Raw genomic sequence first — 18,742 nt, 5'->3', positions numbered from 1 at the left:
CTTGACAATTTAAAACAAAATACATATATACATATACACACACACACACACGTATCTCAGATGATGCCAATGCTGGTGGAGACCACCGGCATTGGCATCATCTGAGGCCTTGTTAAAAACCCCAGTCCTACTGAACCAGAATCTACATTTAACAAGGTCCCCATGTGATCTGTATGACCATTTGAATGTGAGAAATAACAGACCAGAGCACAAGAGGTAGTATGTGAAAGGATTCTAAGCTACAAGAATCGCAACTTGCAAAGGCACAGGCCTTGAGGGAGCATCATATTTGAGAAACTTAGGAGGTTTAGCATTTTCTTTAAAAAAAAATTTTTTTTTAAGTTTGTTTATTTTTGAGACAGAGAGAAAGCACAAGTTGGGGAGGGGCAGAGAGAGAGGGGAAGAGAGAAAATCCCAAGCAGGCTCTGTGCTATCAGCACAGAACCTGACACGGGGCTTAAACTCATGAACAGTGAGCTCCTGACCTGAGCAGCAATCAAGAGTCAGACACTTAACTGACTGAGCCACGCAGGTGCCCCTCGTTTAATTTTTCTTTTAATGTTTAATGTTTATTTTTGAGAGAGACAGAGAGAGAGAAAGAACGGGGGAGGGTCAGAGAGAGAGAGGGAGACATAGAATCCAAAGCAGGCTCCACGCTCTAAGCTGTCAGCACAGAGCCCAATATAGAGTTCAAACTCACAAACCATGAGATCGTGACCTGAGCCAAAGTCCGACACTCAACCGACTAAGCAAGCCACCCAGGTGTTGCATTTTAGCATTTTCTTTAGAAAAAATTTGGTCATGTTACAACTTAAAGTTTTAATTACTAGAGCATAAAATGAGAATAAGAGTGAGTAGAAGGGTGAAGGCAAGTGAAATGGAAAAAAGCCTTATTATAAAGGGTCTCTTACCCACATTAAAGGAATTAAGGTTCACTACTTTAAAATGAAATTGTTAGCCTAAAGTTCGTCACCCTATATTCTATAGTTTTTCTGAAGTGTAAGGCAGAATTTATTTACACAAAATACGTACATCCTATTGTCATGAGTTAAATATTTATTAATGCTAATAAATCCCCAGTTTTGAGACATGAAAAATTCTACTTTAAGTATTATACATCTTATCTAAAATTGAGAAAATAGTGCAAATTAATGTGTAACACTAAGTGAAAAGAGATTAAAGATGCTCTAAGAACATGGGATTCTAAAATATTCTATCACTGTTTTCAAATGTATAGTCATGAAAGAGCAAGTGAATAATCCTTGATAAATGATGCTGTGCCTCTGTGGTTATGGCTATAGAAATGAGACTATGAAGGGCTACGAATTCTTCAAAGAAAATGAATAGGGAGTCAGAAGTAAAAGTAAAAGGAACTAGCACTAGATAAAATACCAGTTTTAAGTGTCTGGGTGAACATCAGGAGATGAAACGTGGAATTACCGAATTCTGGAGTTAGAAAAGACTTCAAAGATGACCTAACTACAACCCTCTGGTCTAAGAGACATACCTATCATGGTAATAACAGAGATTAGTTCTATGACTGGAACAAAAAGAACAGTGGAAAGGTAACAGTCATGTTGGGTGAATTAAAAAAGAACAATTTTAAAGTTAAAAGGCCAGATCTGATCCTTTTTTATATGGAACCAAGACTATGCTTCTTTAATTATCAAAAGGCAGAAAATAGGGAAAATTAGAAAAAAAAAAAAAAGACCCCAACCTGATTGAACCCAAAATGGTTTAGAAGATACAAGCTAATGCTTTATTAGGCTATTTTACTAATGTTGGTAACAGTATTCTTCCAAACATTTATTGTGCTAAGTGAACAAATTAAGACTATATCTTTAACAGTCTGGTCCAAGATCTTTTGTCTACTTTTCTAGCCAAGTGACATACTATATTTAAGGAAAAGGTAAGGAAGAAGTGAAATAGGTGGAACGAAGTACTCTAGAGCCAACTGGGTAAAAATTCCCTCTAACTTCGTTAAATAAAGTGTCAAATTAATTCAAAACAAAGTAATGGTGGAACAGCCAAAAGGTCCTATCTGGGGACTACCCTAGGCCTCACATTTTCAGTACAAAAAAAACCATCCAGAGTCACACCTGCACATGCTATGGATTCTAAACGATTCATGCTATGGATCCTAAAATGATTCTGTTTTAGGAGATATGCTGTGTCCCTACACACAGCAAGGAATTTCAAGTGCATAATCTAATACAGATCAAATTTTATTATTAAAAGTCTTCTTTCTTAAATATTGACATTCCTAGGCCAGCATAGTATGCAATAATGTGTCTTGGAAAGGATCAGTTACAGTTTCTGGGATTCAAAGTTCACAAATTAAATTACCAAGATCAAGTTACATGTAGGAATCAAATGCTCCTTTACATAAGCAACTTGAGCTCAACGTCATTCAGCGATAGGACTTCCCAGCTCTCCAGTGTTATTATTACTTTATGATGACAGAGGGCAAGGATGGCATAAGTCTTTTATAAATATCAGTTTAAAAACAAGCTTTACAAATATTTATGAAATGGGGAGACATTAAGAACTAAGAAATTTTATAAAACATTCAAAGTCTGCCAGATACAGAAGCAGATATGTTTTTAATTCAGCATGCAACATTAAATATAATTAACAGAAAATCTCAGAGCCTGGAAATCTTTGGAAAAGAACCCTTATACATGAAACAACACATTCTGTATTAAAAATAAACTGTGCAGTATCTAATGACATGATTCTAGTCCTCTGAATCGCAGTTGCTGTCACCCTCAAGGCCTTCCATTCCTACATCACGAATTTCTCTCTTAAAAAATGGATTTTTCTGATCAACATCTTAGTATTTTACCCTAAAAACAAAACAAAAACAACCCCTGACCCACCAACCCCTTCAGGTACTGCCCTCCTTTTCTGCTCCCTTTCACAGGAAAACTGCATGGCAGGGTACATTTGCTGTTTGAACATCTTTAATTCCCTTCTCTCCCTTACTTTAAAATGTAGTGTTTATTTTCACCAGTGTATACATGTTCAAAGTCTAAAGTGTCCACCTAGTTTTACAAGACTTACTAAAAAATTGGAAGTCCTCTGTTCTCTGATCCCCCAATTCCCACTTTCCACCACTTTCACCCCTTGAACTGTCTCTGCAGGCGGTTAACTCTCTGATATCCTTTATTTTGCTACTTCTTGATTCCTTCTGTTTTAGGTAGGTTGTCTACACGCTCCCAACTTATTCAAGCTGTCCCAATGTAATTATTAAAAGTGTCTCCTTTTGCTCTCAAGAGAGTCTTTTTTAGGCATCATCTACTGAATTCCACTAAGAAAAATTTAATTCTTTTTGACTCCCCATCCTTACCTCATTTACATGCACACTTGCCCAAATTCCCAATATCATACTTTTGGCTAGGTGGTTATATTCAGAGTTAACATTATTATGACTCTGTAAATGCAATTCACAACTGAGCCATACAGCATACTACAATTACTTCCCCTTTCTAAATAATTTTCCCTGGAGTTAATAATTGTTTTATTGTTGACTTACTTTCCTATACACCTATCACCAATTCAGCCCCAAACTTTTTCCTGTCTAAATCTCCTAACATCTTCAAACACATTACACATTCTACCAACATAATCTCAAAGCTATTTACCTTGGTGCCCTTTGACCTATTCCTGTTGGGACTAGATGCTCTCTACAACCAGCAGTCATCTTGGGATCATTATACATAATCTTCCTGGTGATTTTCTGGGTCTCTACTAAAGGTGCATTTTCTGTTTCTTATATCCTATGCTTTCATCTTTTTTAGTTTACTTATTTTGTTGAGTACCTCCAAATATAACACCCCAAGAAAGGGGTCATGGCAGATAAGCAGTTTAGAAATCACAAGTCTGAAACTGTCATCAATCATACTTAATCAATAGTTTAGCTACATACTGAATACTGGGTTGGAAATAAGTTTTCCCTGAGACTTACGAGAAGGCTCCATTGTCTTCTAGTTTCCAGAGTATTCTCAAGAAGCCCAAAGCCATTCTGATTATTGACCTTTACATGTGACCTACTTCTCTTACTCTGGAAGCTCCTCTATGTTTTACATTCTAACAGCGATATGTCCTATTTTGGACTTATTTCCACATCCATAGTGGTCACAGTATAGGATCTTTCTACTTGGAAACTTATGTCCTCTAATTCTGGACAGTTTTGTTGAATCATTCTCAATTCTTTATTTCTCCTATTTCCCTCTTTTCTCCCTTTCCATAACTCCCATTATTTCAACATTAGAGATTCTGACAGTTGCTCCAATTTTATATTTTTCTCTCCCATTTTAACTTTATTTTACTCTCGTTATATTAGCTTTATTTTTCCACTCTTGAGTTCTTCATTTCTAATTTGTTTTTCTTTCACGTTTCATAAATTTAGCATCTCCCTTCCAACTTCTCTGAAACCATTAGGTAATAATTTTGTATTTGTTTCAGTTTTTACCTGCTGTAAATGGGGTAAATTTTACCTACCTGGTCTCCATTTCCCCTAACATGGTAAGTTCTTTTGGCATGGTCTTTGGCTCTCACATAACAGGTTTTCCTATAATGCTTAGAGATCTCTAGGCACCAAATCATTTAAGGGTGGGGTCTAAAAAGATCACTGAAATTCTTTGTGATAGGTCTGACTATGAACTTTAGCAGAGGTATCAGGTTGGAATATTTCTTTGGGGAAATTCTTTTAAGTCAGTATCTTCAGCTCTTTTCTCTTAGGCTGGTTACAATTTCCAGAGAAAAATCTTCTAAACTACTGACTGAAAAATTATAAAAATCTGGTAGCCTACGTTCTTAATCCCTCTATTTTCAACATGGTACTCCCATTCTCAACCATGTTTGCTGCATCTCAATTTTATCCTTGCTAGAAAATAAATCTCTAGTCTTCTGCTAAGATAAGGAAGGGGTAGATGCTTGGTACTCCAAGGTCAAGAAAAGGGTTTATGGAGTATAATCACCTCTTAGACAGACTGGCAACATATCGGCCTCCTTTTACTTCCACTCGTATTTCTATTTGCAGAAGTAAAGAGCGCTGTCCATTCCTGACATTTTAGAGGTTCTATAATGCTGTTAAGTTTAGTCTCAGCATTCTCACAGCTGGCTCCAGGTTCTAAGGTCTGTAAGACAGATACCAGACTTTCTTTTGTTTTTCAGGCTCCAAATTTTTTTTGCATTTGTTTCCTGTCCCCTTCTGTTTGCTCTTGTGAAGTTAGGCCTTTTGTTTTAAAAGAAGAAGAAAAAAAAAAAAAAACCATCCCTTTACTTTAGCTTTAATGGAGTTTCAAGGGGAAAAAAAACCCAGGAATTTAATTGCATTTCTTTTGCCATCTTTAACTGGAAATTCCCCCATTTCCTCTTCATGAATTTTAATCAGGCTTTCACCCTCACCACTCCCACTGAGACTGTTCACTCTTATTAGAGGTTAAAGGACATTCATGCTGCCAAATGCAATAATGGTTGCTTTGGTCTACGCTCTATTTTACCTCATAGTAGCATATGATGTAACTAATCACTTCTACATTTATTAAATACTTTTCTCTTTTTGCCTTCTGCAACAGAACTCTTTCCTGATTTCTCACTCATCTCACTGGTTGTTCCTTCTCCTCTAACACTGGCACGTCCCAAGGATAAATCCTTCTCAATTTATGTACACTTCCTATATAATTTCATCTAGACATATGCCTTTAAGTATTTCTCTGTGCCAATAACTCCCAAATCCACACCCTTAGACATGATTCTTAACTTCAGAGTCTTATATCCAGCTACCTTTTTGATATTTCTACAGAATTTACAGGTGTCTAAAATATTATACAGCAAAACAGAACACTTGACTTTCTCTGTAAATTTGCTCCTTGCCAAGATTTCTTCTCGAACCTCAATTCCATATACTCTTCCCCTCGTTTATTATACTCCAGTCACATTTTCTCTTTCCGTTCCTCAAGCATTCTATGGTCATTTTGGTTTCACTGCTTGTAAATCTCCTCTCTCAGATCTTCACAAGGCTGGCACATTCCTGCCATTCATATCTTAACTGAAATGTTCTTCTTCAGTGAGGGCTTTCAAATATTTATGTCTTTCAATAATGAAAGCAGTCACCAGTCTCTGTAACACATTATTTATTTTAATTCTGTGCATTGAACTAACGACAAATGTTTCACTGGTTTATTTGTCCTCCCTCTCTTTAGAATGCAACCATAATGATGGGGCGCCTGGGTGGCGCAGTCGGTTGGGCGTCCGACTTCAGCCAGGTCACGATCTCGCGGTCCGTGAGTTCGAGCCCCGCGTCAGGCTCTGGGCTGATGGCTCGGAGCCTGGAGCCTGTTTCTGATTCTGTGTCTCCCTCTCTCTCTGCCCCTCCCCCGTTCATGCTCTGTCTCTCTCTGTCCCAAAAATAAATTAAAAAAAAAAAAAAAAAATAGAATGCAACCATAATGAGAGCAGGGACAGCTTCTGTCTTGTTTATCACTGCATTCTCAGTATCTAAAACAGTATCTAAATATAGTGGATACAATACATGTTTTGAAATAAAGTAATATAAATAGGAAAAATTTTTTAATAAAACATTCCTCAAATTAGTGTGTCAAAACAGTTTATGGATTAATTTATATATTTTGCTGGAAAAATGTCAATCCAAAGTATATTCTAAGATACAACCTTCATTACCTTTTGTGTTTTTTGGATCTTTTAAATTGCTTCTTCAGAAAACTATAGGTTCAATGTATTCTTCTATATGGCTGACCATCAGTCTCAGAATTCTGTTTAAACAACAAAAAAATTATTTATTAGATTTACTTATAGAAGTTTTCATGAAAAAGTTTTACATAAAATTTAGAACTTAAGTCACAAAAAGTGTACATAACAAATGTTAAACTCCACAAATTGTTTTTAAAAAAAATTAAAAATAAAGACTAAAAATAACAATTCTAGTACAGAAGTTAAAAGACAAAAGTATAAAAATAACTATAACTACAAAAATGGATTCATAAGATATACAATAAAAAGATGTAATATGTGATGTTGATAACAAAATGTAGAAGGGAGAGAGACGTGAAAGAATAGATTTCTGAAGTGTTATCAGTTTAATATAGATTGTCAAAACTATAAGATGTTTTATATAAGACCCATGGTTAAGCAAAAAGAAAATACCTAGAGAAGAGACACAAAAGGAAAAGAGAAAGAAATCAAAACACAAAGGAAGACAACAGGAGGAACAAAGTGACAGAAAACTCTAAGACAGTCAAAAACAAATAAGAAAATGGACACAGTAAGTCTTCCGTATCAGTAATTACTTTAAATGTAGATGAACTAAAGTCAGCAATCAAAGACAGAGTCGATACATTTATCAGAAAAAGATCCAACCATTTGTTGTCTACAACAGACTCACTTTAGATTTAAGGACATACAGAAGATGAGAGTAAAGGTGAAAAGATATTCCATGCAAATATAACCAAAAGAGAGCAGGAGTGGCCATACTTATATCAAACAAAATAGATTTTAAGTCAAAAACTAACAAGAGGCATAAAAGGATGTTATATAATGATGAAAGGGTCAGGTCATCAGGAAGATGTAACAATTACATATACATTCAACACCAGTGCACCCAAATATTTGAAGCAAACAAAGATGGAACTAAGGAAAGAAATAGATAGCAACACAGTAAGAGATCTCAATACTCCAGTATCAAGAAGGATAAAACATCCAGACAGAATATCAATACGAAACAGACAACTTGAATAACACTCCAGAGTAAATCAACTTGACAGACATACACAGAACATTCCACCCAATAGCAAAAGAATACACATTCTTCTCAACTGTACATGGAATATTCTCCAGGACAGATCACATATTAGATCACAAAATAAGTCATAATAACTTAAGAAGACTAAAATCATACCAACTATCTTTTCTGCCCACAATGGAATAAACTTTGATAACACAAAGAAAACTGGAAAATTCAAATGTATGAAAATTAAACAATAAATGGATCAAAGAAGAAATCAAAAGGGAAATTAGAAAATACCTAGAACAAACAAAAACATAACATATCAAAACTTATGGGATGTAGCAAAAGCAATACTAGGAGAGAAGTTTGTAAGGTAAATACTACATTAAGAAAAAAAAATCTCAAAAACAAACCCTAACTTTACACTGCAAGGAACCAGAAAAAGAAAAAATGAGCCCAAAGTCAGCAGAAGCAAATAAAAATCTCAAATAGATGTAAACAGAGGATAGAGAGACAATAGGAAAAAAATATAAAAAGGAATTTTTAGAAAAGGTCAACAAAGTGAAAAACCTTTAACTAGACTAAGAAAAAAGGAGAGATAACTCAAAATCAGAAGTGAAAGAGGCAATACTACAACTGACACCACAGAAATACCAACAAGTTGGATAACCTAGAAGAAACAGATAAAATTCTTAGAAATACATAACCTACCAAGACTGAATCATGAAGAAGTAGAAAATCTGAACACACCTATAACTAGTAAAGATAGTGAATCAGTAATCAAAAACCTTTCAACAAAGAAAAGCCTAGGACCAAACAGATTCAATGGGGAATTCTACCAAATATGTAACGAAGAATTAGTTAACACCAATCTTTCTCAAACCCTTCCAAAAATTGAAGAGGGAACACACCCAAACTCATTTTATGAAGCCAACATCACTTTCACACCAAAGTCACACAGACCCCACAAGTAAAGAAAACTACAATATCCCTGATGAATACAAATACAAAATTCCTCAACAAAATAATAACAAACCAAATGCAAGAGTATATTAAAAGGATAATACAGCATGACCAAGTGGGATTTATCCCTGGGATGCAAGGTATGTTTCAACATACAAAAATCAATATGATATAGCAAGTCTATAAAACAAAGCATAAAAATCACACAAATATATCAATGAAGAACAATCATTTGACATAATTCAACACTGTTTCGAGACAAAAACACACAACAAACTAGGAACAGATAACAATTTTCTCAAAATAACAAAAGCCATATATGAAAAGTCCACAGCTAACATCATGGTCAACAGTGAAAAACTGAAAGCTTTCCCTTTAAGATGAGGAACAAGGTAATGATGCCCACTTTTATCACCTGTATTCAACATCATACTGCAAGTTCTATCTTGAGTAATTAGGCAAGGAAAAAAAAAGGCTTATATGGGGGGCGCCTAGGGGGCGCAGTCAGTTAAGCGTCCGACTTCAGCCAGGTCACGATCTCGCGGTCCGTGAGTTCGAGCCCCGCGTCGGGCTCTGGGCTGATGGCTCGGAGCCTGGAGCCCGTTTCCGATTCTGTGTCTCCCTCTCTCTCTGCCCCTCCCCCGTTCGTGCTCTGTCTCTCTCTGTCCCAAAGATAAATTAAAAAATCGTTGAAAGGGCGCCTGGGTGGTGCAGTCAGTTAAGCGTCCGACTTCAGCCAGGTCACGATCTCGCGGTCCGGGAGTTCGAGCCCCGAGTCGGGCTCTGGGCTGATGGCTCAGAGCCTGGAGCCTGCTTCCGATTCTGTGTCTCCCTCTCTCTCTGCCCCTCCCCCGTTCATGCTCTGTCTCTCTCTGTCCTAACAATAAATAAACGTTGAAAAAAAAAATTAAAAAAAAAAGTTTAAAAAAAAAAAAAAAACGTTGGAAAAAAAAAAGAGGCTTATATGGAAAGCCTTTATATGGAAAGTAGGAAGTAAAATTATCCCTGTTCACAGATGACATGATCTTACATGTAGAATAATACCCTAAAGATTACACAAAAAAAGCACATCAGAACAAATGCCAAAGTTGCAGGACACAAAATTAATACACAAAAATCAGTGACATTTCAATGTAGTAAAAACAAATAATCTGAAAGGGAAATTGAAAAAAAGAAACAGGCTCTGAAAACATTCCCTGGGTATGAATTATAGCTCAGCCCCTTTATTAGCTATAGATCTTAGAATAGTCACTTCATCTCCACACATCATTTTTTCGGAGATAATAGTGATAGGTACACACAGTTGTTCTGAGAATTAAATATGTTACATGTATGGGACAGTACACAGAAAACAGCAATTTTAAATATGACTAGTATTCAAAAATAAATGATTAGTATTAATAATATTATCAATTAGATGGAAAAGGATCAAAGAGACACAAGAAAGCCAAGAAGAATTAGCTGTCACTAAAATTAAAGGAAAAGAGTGTTTGAGAAGTTAAAAATGTCAATATTGCTGTGCAGACAAGACAATGACTCTAAAATGTCCATTTAATAACAAAGAGTTTGATACATTTGGTAAAGGAGGTATGAAAGAGACACTGAACACTACTTTAAGAGTGAACTTGAAAACCTCCCCTTTTTTAAAAATATAATTTATTGTCAATTGGCTAATGTACAGTGTATACAGTGTGCTCTTGGTTTTGGGGGTAGATTCCTATGATTCACAGCTTACATACAACACCCAATACTCATCCCAACAAGTGTCCTCCTCAACGCCCATCACCCATTTTTCCTCTCTCCCCTGCCCTCCCATCAACCCTCAGTCTGTTCTCTGTATTTAAGAGTCTCTTTATAGTTTGTCTCCCTCCCTGTTTGTAATTATTTTTCCCCTTCCCTTCCCCCATGGTCTTCTGTTAAGTTTCTCAAGTTCCATCCACATTCCTGCAAATGGCTGATTTCATTCTTTCTCATTGCCAAGTAGTATTCCACTGTACATATAAACCATATCTTCTGCCAACATCTGTTGTTGCCTTATTAATGTTAGCCATTCTGACAGGTGTGAGGGGGTACCTCATTGTGGTTTTGATTTATATTTCCCTGATGATGAGTGATGTTGAGCATGTTTTCATGTGTCCATTTGCCATCAGGATCTCTTCTTTAGAAACATGTCTATTCATGTCTTCTGCCCATTTCTTCACTGGATGACTATTTGTTTTTCAGGTGTTGAGTTTGGTCAGTTCTTTCATAGATTTTGGATACTAACCCTTTATACGATACATCATTTGCCAACATCTTTCCCCATTCCGTCAGTTGCCTTTTAGTTTTGTTGATCGTTTCCTTTGCAGTGCAGAAGCTTTTTATCTTGATGAGGTCTCAATAGTTCATTTTTGCTTTTAATTCCCTTGCCTCTGGAGACTTGTTGAGCAAGAAATTGTTGCAGCTGAGTTCAAAGAGGTCGTGGCCTGCTTTCTCCTCTAAGGTTTTGATGGTTTCCTGTCTCACATTGAGGTCTTTCATCCATTTTGAGTTTACTTTTGTGTATTCGGTAAGAAAGTGGTCTAGTTTCATTCCTCTGCATGTTGTTGTCCAATTCTCCCAGCACCATTTGCTAAAGAGACTGTCTTTTTCCCACTGGATGTTCTTTCCTGCTTTGTCAAAGATTAGTTGGCCATACATTTGTTGGTCCAATTCTGGGTTCTCTATTCTATTCCACTGGTCTATATGTCTGTTTGTGTGCCAATGACCATACTGTCTTGATGATTACAGTTTTGTAGTAGAGGCTAAAGTCTGGGATTGTGATACCTCCAGCTCTGGTTTTCTCTTTCAACATTACTTTGGCTATTCGGGGTCTTTTGTGGTTCCACACAAATTTTAGGATCGTTTCTTCTAGCTTTGAGAAGAATGCCAGTGCAATTTTGATTGGGATTGCATTAAATGTGTAGATTGCTTTGGGTAGTATTGACATTTTAACTATTCCAATCCTCTCCCTTCTCAGAACTCCTGTTGAACATATATAGTCTGTTGTACATTGCTTATCTATCATTACGATTATATCGCAATGTATTGCTTTGTATCTTCTTAATTAGGAGGGCATGCCAAAGCAGCACTTTCCAGAACCAAAGAGAGTTCCTTAAATACAAATTCCAGTCTCACTCTTAGAGCACAGAATGAGCTTGCAACTTTCTAAGATGTCTAAGTGACAACCATCTTGAAAGAAGTGTTTAGATATTCAGTTCCCACTGCTACTTCTTTATAATATATCTGTATACTTGGGGTGCCCAAGTGGCTCAGTCGGCTAAGCATCTGACCCTTGATTTCGGCTCAGGTCACGATCTCACGGTTCATGAGTTCTAGCCCCACACTGGGCTCTGTGCTAACAGCTCGGAGCCTGCTTGGGATTCTCTCTCCCCCCACTCTGCCCCTACCCCGCTCATGCTCGCTCTCTCTCAAGACAAATAAATAAACTTAAAAAAAATAAAATGATTGGGGTGCCTGGGTGGCTCAGTCAGTTAAGCGTCCAACTTCAGCTCAGGTCATGATCTCACAGTTCGTGAGTTCGTGCCATGCATTGGGCTCTGTGCTGACAGCTGAGAGCCTGGAGCCTGCTTCAGATTCTGTGCCTCCCTGTCTCTATGCCCCTCTCCCCACTTTGCACTCTCAAAAATAAACAAACATTTTAAAAAATTTTTAATAAAAATAATAAAATAAAACGATTAACTTAGGAACCTGGGTTTAAAAACGGAAACTATAATAAACCTTTTTCTAACCTAATAACCTATTGACCTACTGACCTAATTTGGAATTTAGGTGCGTTAAATCTGATATCACAAATATTCTGGGACTGATGGGTCTATTAACATTAATTAAAAGTAGCACTGAAATTTAATTGACTGGTATATAAAAACCCAAGCATCAATCCTTAACTATGTTTATCACCATTTATGAAAAATTCTAACTTGTTTCTGCAGAGTACTCAATGTTTGTATTATAGTTAAAAAGATAATTATTCCCAAAAGAACAATTTTAACTTGCAAATATTTAAATACTTTTTAAATTATTTGTTTAATGTAGGAGTAAAGATGAAATTAAACAGTTCTCAACTTATTCAATACTAAATGGGAACATCAGCCTACCTCTACAATGGATGTAAAATATTAGCAAGATGAAAAATATCCTTGACTCTATATAAAGCAGTTTCCAAGACCAATTTAAACTGAAAATTGACAGTAAGAACCAGAAACACACCCCAAACTTTCATGAACAGACAAGATTCTGGCTCAACACAAACAACAAATGATACCAGAGCTCTCATCTTTCAAATGTCTAAATGTGACATTTTTCTGAAACCTCATTAAATAAAAAGGAAAAGTTAGCACAACTTTCTTAGTAGGACACAAGACTATTCCAATGATTCAACTAATGTATTTCTTCAAATAATGTCTGAGCTCCCTATTCATGTGATGGACTGGTCTCATCCACAGAATATACAAGCACCATATTCCTTTTTCAGAGATGAGTCTGAGGCCAGAGCCTGTCCCTAGCCTCCACTAAGTCCCACAGATGATCTGAAGGTACAGAGCCAAAGCCTGAGTCTCAGAGTGAACTACACACTGAAGGAGATACCATTACCCTGAAACTACATCAACTCTGCACCAGGCCTCTTTAGTAGGATCAGCAGAAAGAAAGAGGGGGCCCTTTGGCCACTAAAAGGAGCATGCCCTAATCCCTTGAGCCTGTAAATATGTTACCTTACATGGCAAAAAGGGACTTTGCAGATGTGATTAAGGTTAAAGATCTTGATGGAGAGATTATCCTGAATTATCTGTGGGTATAGTGCAATCATGTGAGTCTTTAAAAGCAGAGGACCTTTCAGACACATGCACCCCATGCTTACTGCAGCATTATTTACAATAGCCAAATTATGGAAGCAGCACAAGTGTCCATTGATAGATGAATGGATAAAGATATAGGGCACCTGGGTGGCTCAGTCGGTTGAGCATCTGATTCTTGATTTTGGCTCAGGTAGAGATCCCAGGGACGTAGGATCGAGCCCTGCTCGGGATTCTCTCGCTCTCCCTCTGACCCTCTCCCCTGCTCTCTCTCTTTAAAATAAAAAAATTAAAAACAAGATGTTATATATATGTATATACACATACATACACACACACATACATACACACACTGGAATATTCTTCAGCCATAAAAAAGAATAAAATCTTGCCACTTGCAGCAACATGGATGGAGCTAGAAAATATAATGCTAAGCAAAGTCAGTCAGAGAAAGACAAATACCACATGATTTCACTCATATGTGGCATTTAAGAAACAAAATAAATGAGCAAAGCGGCGGGGGGGGGGGGGGGGGGGGAGGGAGGGAGGGAGGGAGAGAGAGACCAAGAAACAGACTTAATTATAGAGAACTGATGGTTACCAGAGGGGAGGTTGGTGGGGGGATGGGTTAAATAGGTGACGGGGATTAAGGAGGGCACTTGTGAAGAGCACTGGGTGATGTATGGAAGTGTTGAGTCACTATATTATATACCTAAAACTAATATAACATTGTATGTTAACTATGCTGGAAATAAAATTGAAAAAATTTTTAAAAAGCAGAGGACCTTTCAGCTGTGGTCAGAGAGAAATTATGAGACAGGAGAAGGACCAGAAAGATGCAATGTTGCTGGTTTTGAAGGTGGAGGAAAAGGGCCATAAGACAAGGAATGTGAGGTATCAAGAAGCTTGAAAACACAAGGAAACAGATTCTCCCCTGAAAGGAGAGAAAGGAATTTTCCAGAATGGAATGCACCCCTGCTGACACCTTGATTTTATTAGTCCAGTGAGACCTATTATGGAACCACTGGGCTGCAGGACTGTAAGATAATAGATTTTTATTGTTTTAAGACTTTAAGTGGTAATTTGTACGACAGCAACAGAAATTTAATACAAGTCCAAATATCTCTGGCTGCTCTTGGTAAGTTTGCCTTTCTCAAACCCTCTCTCCCTCAATATTTACAATAACCTGCCTAGGAAACAATCAAGATTAATCTCACTATGTCCTACTTTCCTTTTATATCAGTCACCAGGAAAGGCCCAAACCCTCCACATCACAACCCTCCCCCCATTACCTGGATTCTTGTCCTCATTTACTCTTTATATCCCCTCATTGATCCCTTTGTCCTTCCTTTCCCAATTTCCAAACTCCTTTAACTGTTCTCTGGAACTCATGATATCATGAGCAAAATCTCCTATTGCCTCCATACCGCTGTTGCACCTCTTCACCTTCCTTGTACCAACTGAAGCCCCCACTCTCCTCTCGGAGCTCTGCTCTAACTCCAGTCCTTTCGAATGACAGCTGTTTTCCTCTCCCATGTCACAGATGACTAGGTCTTGGTGGTGAGGTGGACCTCCTTGTTCCTCACTGTCATTCCTGAATTACTCCCCTTTCTCCCCCCTCCCTGAAATCCCCAGCTTCAGATCTCATGCCTCCAGACAATGTCAGAAAGTACCCTCTCCATGTTGTAACCATTCAAAAACTCCCAGAGCAAGCCCTCTCATTCCCTTGGGGTTATTACTCTCTCCAATACCTCTTCTGTCATTGTTTTTGCATTTTAATATCTGTAACAACTATCCACCCAACATCTTGGCCTTTACTTCCTCTCTTCCAACAATCCTGTGCACCATCCTACCTCCCACTCATTCCCTGGAATTATTCTAGAACTCACCATTGGAAACAATCACATGCCTCTCCATATTCTCAATTCCAAACACCTGATCCTTCTATATAGCTCACACAAACTGAGATAGCAAGTGACCCGCCTGATTCAAAACCACAAAAAACACATTTTTTAAAATGGGCAGTATAGCTTTAATTTATCTGTGCCTATGTCTTTTTTTCCCCAACTTGTCCTAGCCTCCTAATCTTTGCTGGGCTCTCACAGTTTCTCATCCCAGAAGAGGCAGAAAGGAGAAAAGCAAGTTTATCTGAGATGGTCAGGGAATATCTGAGAGACAGAAATGCTTAATTCTTTTTCAAGTTTTGTCTAAACACCATGCCTTCCTTTTTGCCATTAAATCCTTCGTGCACTTATAATATGAATAAGCCACTCCATGAACCATTCTGTGGTGAAATGAAATGATTGCTCACAACTCTATATAGCCCAAGTCATGCTGATAAAACTTTTTATAATTCCAACTTAACAGCATTTACTTCTACAGGCACAAACAATACAAATATTAAAGGACATGTGAAGGAGAAACCAAGGCTTCTGAAGGTCACTTTTCCTTTTCAGCTTCATTCTATTTCTCTGGACTCATCTCCCATTCCACCCTCACTGTGCACACACTCCCTGTTCTCTAGCCACAATGAACTTCTTGCCATTCCTATGAGGTAGCAAACAAAGACTCCCAGGTACACAAAAGTCCATTCATCAACGTCCAACATATTATCAACACGAATGACTTAATAAACTAGAATTCACATTCATAGGAAATCACATTGTCATTCACATCAGGATTCAATTAATCAATATGTAAAATTCATGCTGTTAGTGAAAAACTAAATAGATGTGCTATGTGTTAGTTTCCTATGGCTTCTAGAACACATTACCACAAACTTAATGGAATGAAAAAACATAAATGTATTCTCTCCCAGTTCTAGAGATCTGAGCCTAATACAGGTCTCACTAGGCTAAACTCAAAGTGTCAGTAGGACTGTGTTCCTTTCTGGAAACTTTAGCAACAAATCTGTTTCCTTGCCTTTTCAACCTTCTCAAGGCTGCTCATATTCCTTGGCTCAAGGCTCCCCACCTCAATCTTCAAAGCCAGCAGCAGGCCATGTTCTTCTGCTGCCATTTCTTTTGCCTCCCTTTCCCACCCTTATAAATACCCTTGTGATTGATGACATTGGGCCCACCCAGATAATCCAAGATAATCTTTCCAACTGTAATTTCTCTTTGTCACATTAACCTAACATAGTCACAGGTTCTGGGAATCAGGACATGGACATCTTTGAAGAACCGTTATTCTGCCTACCACATTTCATGACCCAAGAAGTCTCTCTTTGGTGAAAACAAAATTAAGTATCTTTGGGGAAGATAAGACATTAAAGAACAACAGGTAAAAGACGACACAACCATGTCAGGAAGTTTGGAACTTTTTCTTTGTTTTTGTATTATATTATTAAAGTAGCTATCTTTTCCCTTCAGGTTTCCTCAAGGGAACTGAAAAATAATGTGGATGATAATTCCTGCTCCAGGAGTTCAACTGCAACTTTCAAGTCTAACTTTATTGCTATATGGCAGCAACAGGCTCTATGTCTGGTTTTCTGAATGGCAATAGTTAATGTCCAAATGAATATGAAAGCATACTTTTCCCTTTTGGACAAGTATTTAATGTGCTATACCATATATTAAAAAAAGCATAATTTATAAGTGTCAAACAGGTGTCCAAAGAATATTAATTAAATCCCAGCCTTTGTGGATTGGCCTATTTTAAAAAGATAAGTGTATGAAAATTTCTGAGTTGGATCTGAGGGTAGAGGGAGAGGAAGCAGGAGAGAGAGGGAGGAGGAGGGGGAGGGGAAAGGGAGAGAGGAAATGAACGCATAAATTTTATCAACCTAGAGGAAGTACAGAATTTCATTAGTGCTAAAAATCTCCAGGAACCTGTTAGGAAATTTGATTTTTTTAAAATTTTGTTTTAATGTTTATTCACTTTTGAGGGAAAGAGAGAAAGCAAGTAAGCGAGCATGAGCAGAGGAGGGGCAGAGAGAGAGAGGGACACGTAGAATCTGAACCAGGCTCCAGGATCTGAGCTGTCAGCACAGAGCCCCATACGGGGCTCGAACTTACAAACCGTGAGATCATGAGCTGAGCCAAAGTCAGACACTTAACCAACTGAGCCACCCAGGCGCCCCAGGAAATTTGATTAAGTAATATTATGAAAATACCAGCTCATGAGATATTTAAAAACTTAAAACCAATATATACAAATATGATAATGCTTTGACATATTATATGGCCACCAGAACCACGTAAAATGCCACTAAAAAGATACCAATTTTTAAAGCCACAAGTATTCCTCTAACTTTTTGCAGGATAATCACTTTATAAAACAGGCAGTTGTTTTGACCTATTAAAACTCGAGTAAACTGCCAGGTTGCTTCTGTGCAGCCAAGTAGGCCAAGCAAGTTCCCAACCATCTGAAAACTAGTTCAAATATCTTTAGATGCATCCTGAACCACAAATTATTCAGAAAATTACCATATGGTATTTCTTCTTCACTAAAATAATCATTATACCTACATTTCAAGATAAACTTACTCTTTTTACATTGTAAGATTTTTCAGTATGAATCATATTTGCTATCCATTTCTACTTATCTCTCTATCCCTATTTACTTTCAAAGCTTTGAAATAAATATACATGGGTCTCTTAGTTGACTATTACTGTTTTTTAAACTTGCTTAAACTGATTTAAACTAGTTGCTGGATCCTCCCCTGAAATGAGAAGGTCTTAAAAAATGGTAGGCCGAGACCCTATCCGAATCTATGGAGTAGCAAGGGAGACGGGGCTCACACTGCAGACACATCTTTGTAGAATGCAAGCAGGAGTAATTAGGGATGAGAGGATGTATGAATCACAGCCAGAAGGCCTATGACCAGGTTTCATAAGGTGCAACCTGGCCTTGACAAGTATTATAGAACAGAGACACACCCTTGATACAGAAGACAGAGGATGTGAGATTTCTATGGATTTATCTTTATGTCTGCTATTGAGCCAGTAAATTCATACTTCATATATTGTATTTTTCAGTTCTGAAATTTCCATTTGATTCCTTTACATGGTTTCTGGTTTTCAGAGGAGAACGATGCTTCCATTCATTTCAAGAGTGTTCACTTTTACCTCAAGGAGTACAGATAGAAAAAGACTTTAAAGCAACTGTTACAATAATTCCATCATCTGGCTCATCTCAGGTTTGGCATGTTTATTGTCTTTTCCCTTAAAAAGTGATCAGATTGTCCAGTTTCTTT

The 18,742-nt window shown here is 37.4% G+C and overlaps 1 protein-coding gene across 4 annotated transcripts in view; it reads right to left on the bottom strand.

The window, feature by feature from the left end:
• The window catches only part of CLOCK (clock circadian regulator), a 132,429-nt gene that overhangs the window by 82,150 nt on the left and 31,537 nt on the right, over positions 1-18,742 (bottom strand). For all 4 annotated transcript variants that reach the window (XM_043572608.1, XM_043572611.1, XM_043572610.1 and 1 more), the window contains exon 3: positions 6,688-6,779. The gene's annotated coding sequence lies outside the window, so the exon portion shown is untranslated. The remainder of the gene's footprint in view (positions 1-6,687; positions 6,780-18,742) is intronic.

Source organism: Prionailurus bengalensis, chromosome B1 (assembly GCF_016509475.1).
Source record: "Prionailurus bengalensis isolate Pbe53 chromosome B1, Fcat_Pben_1.1_paternal_pri, whole genome shotgun sequence".
In the NCBI taxonomy this organism is placed as follows: domain Eukaryota; kingdom Metazoa; phylum Chordata; class Mammalia; order Carnivora; family Felidae; genus Prionailurus; species Prionailurus bengalensis.
This window is presented reverse-complemented; position numbering and strand designations above follow the sequence as displayed.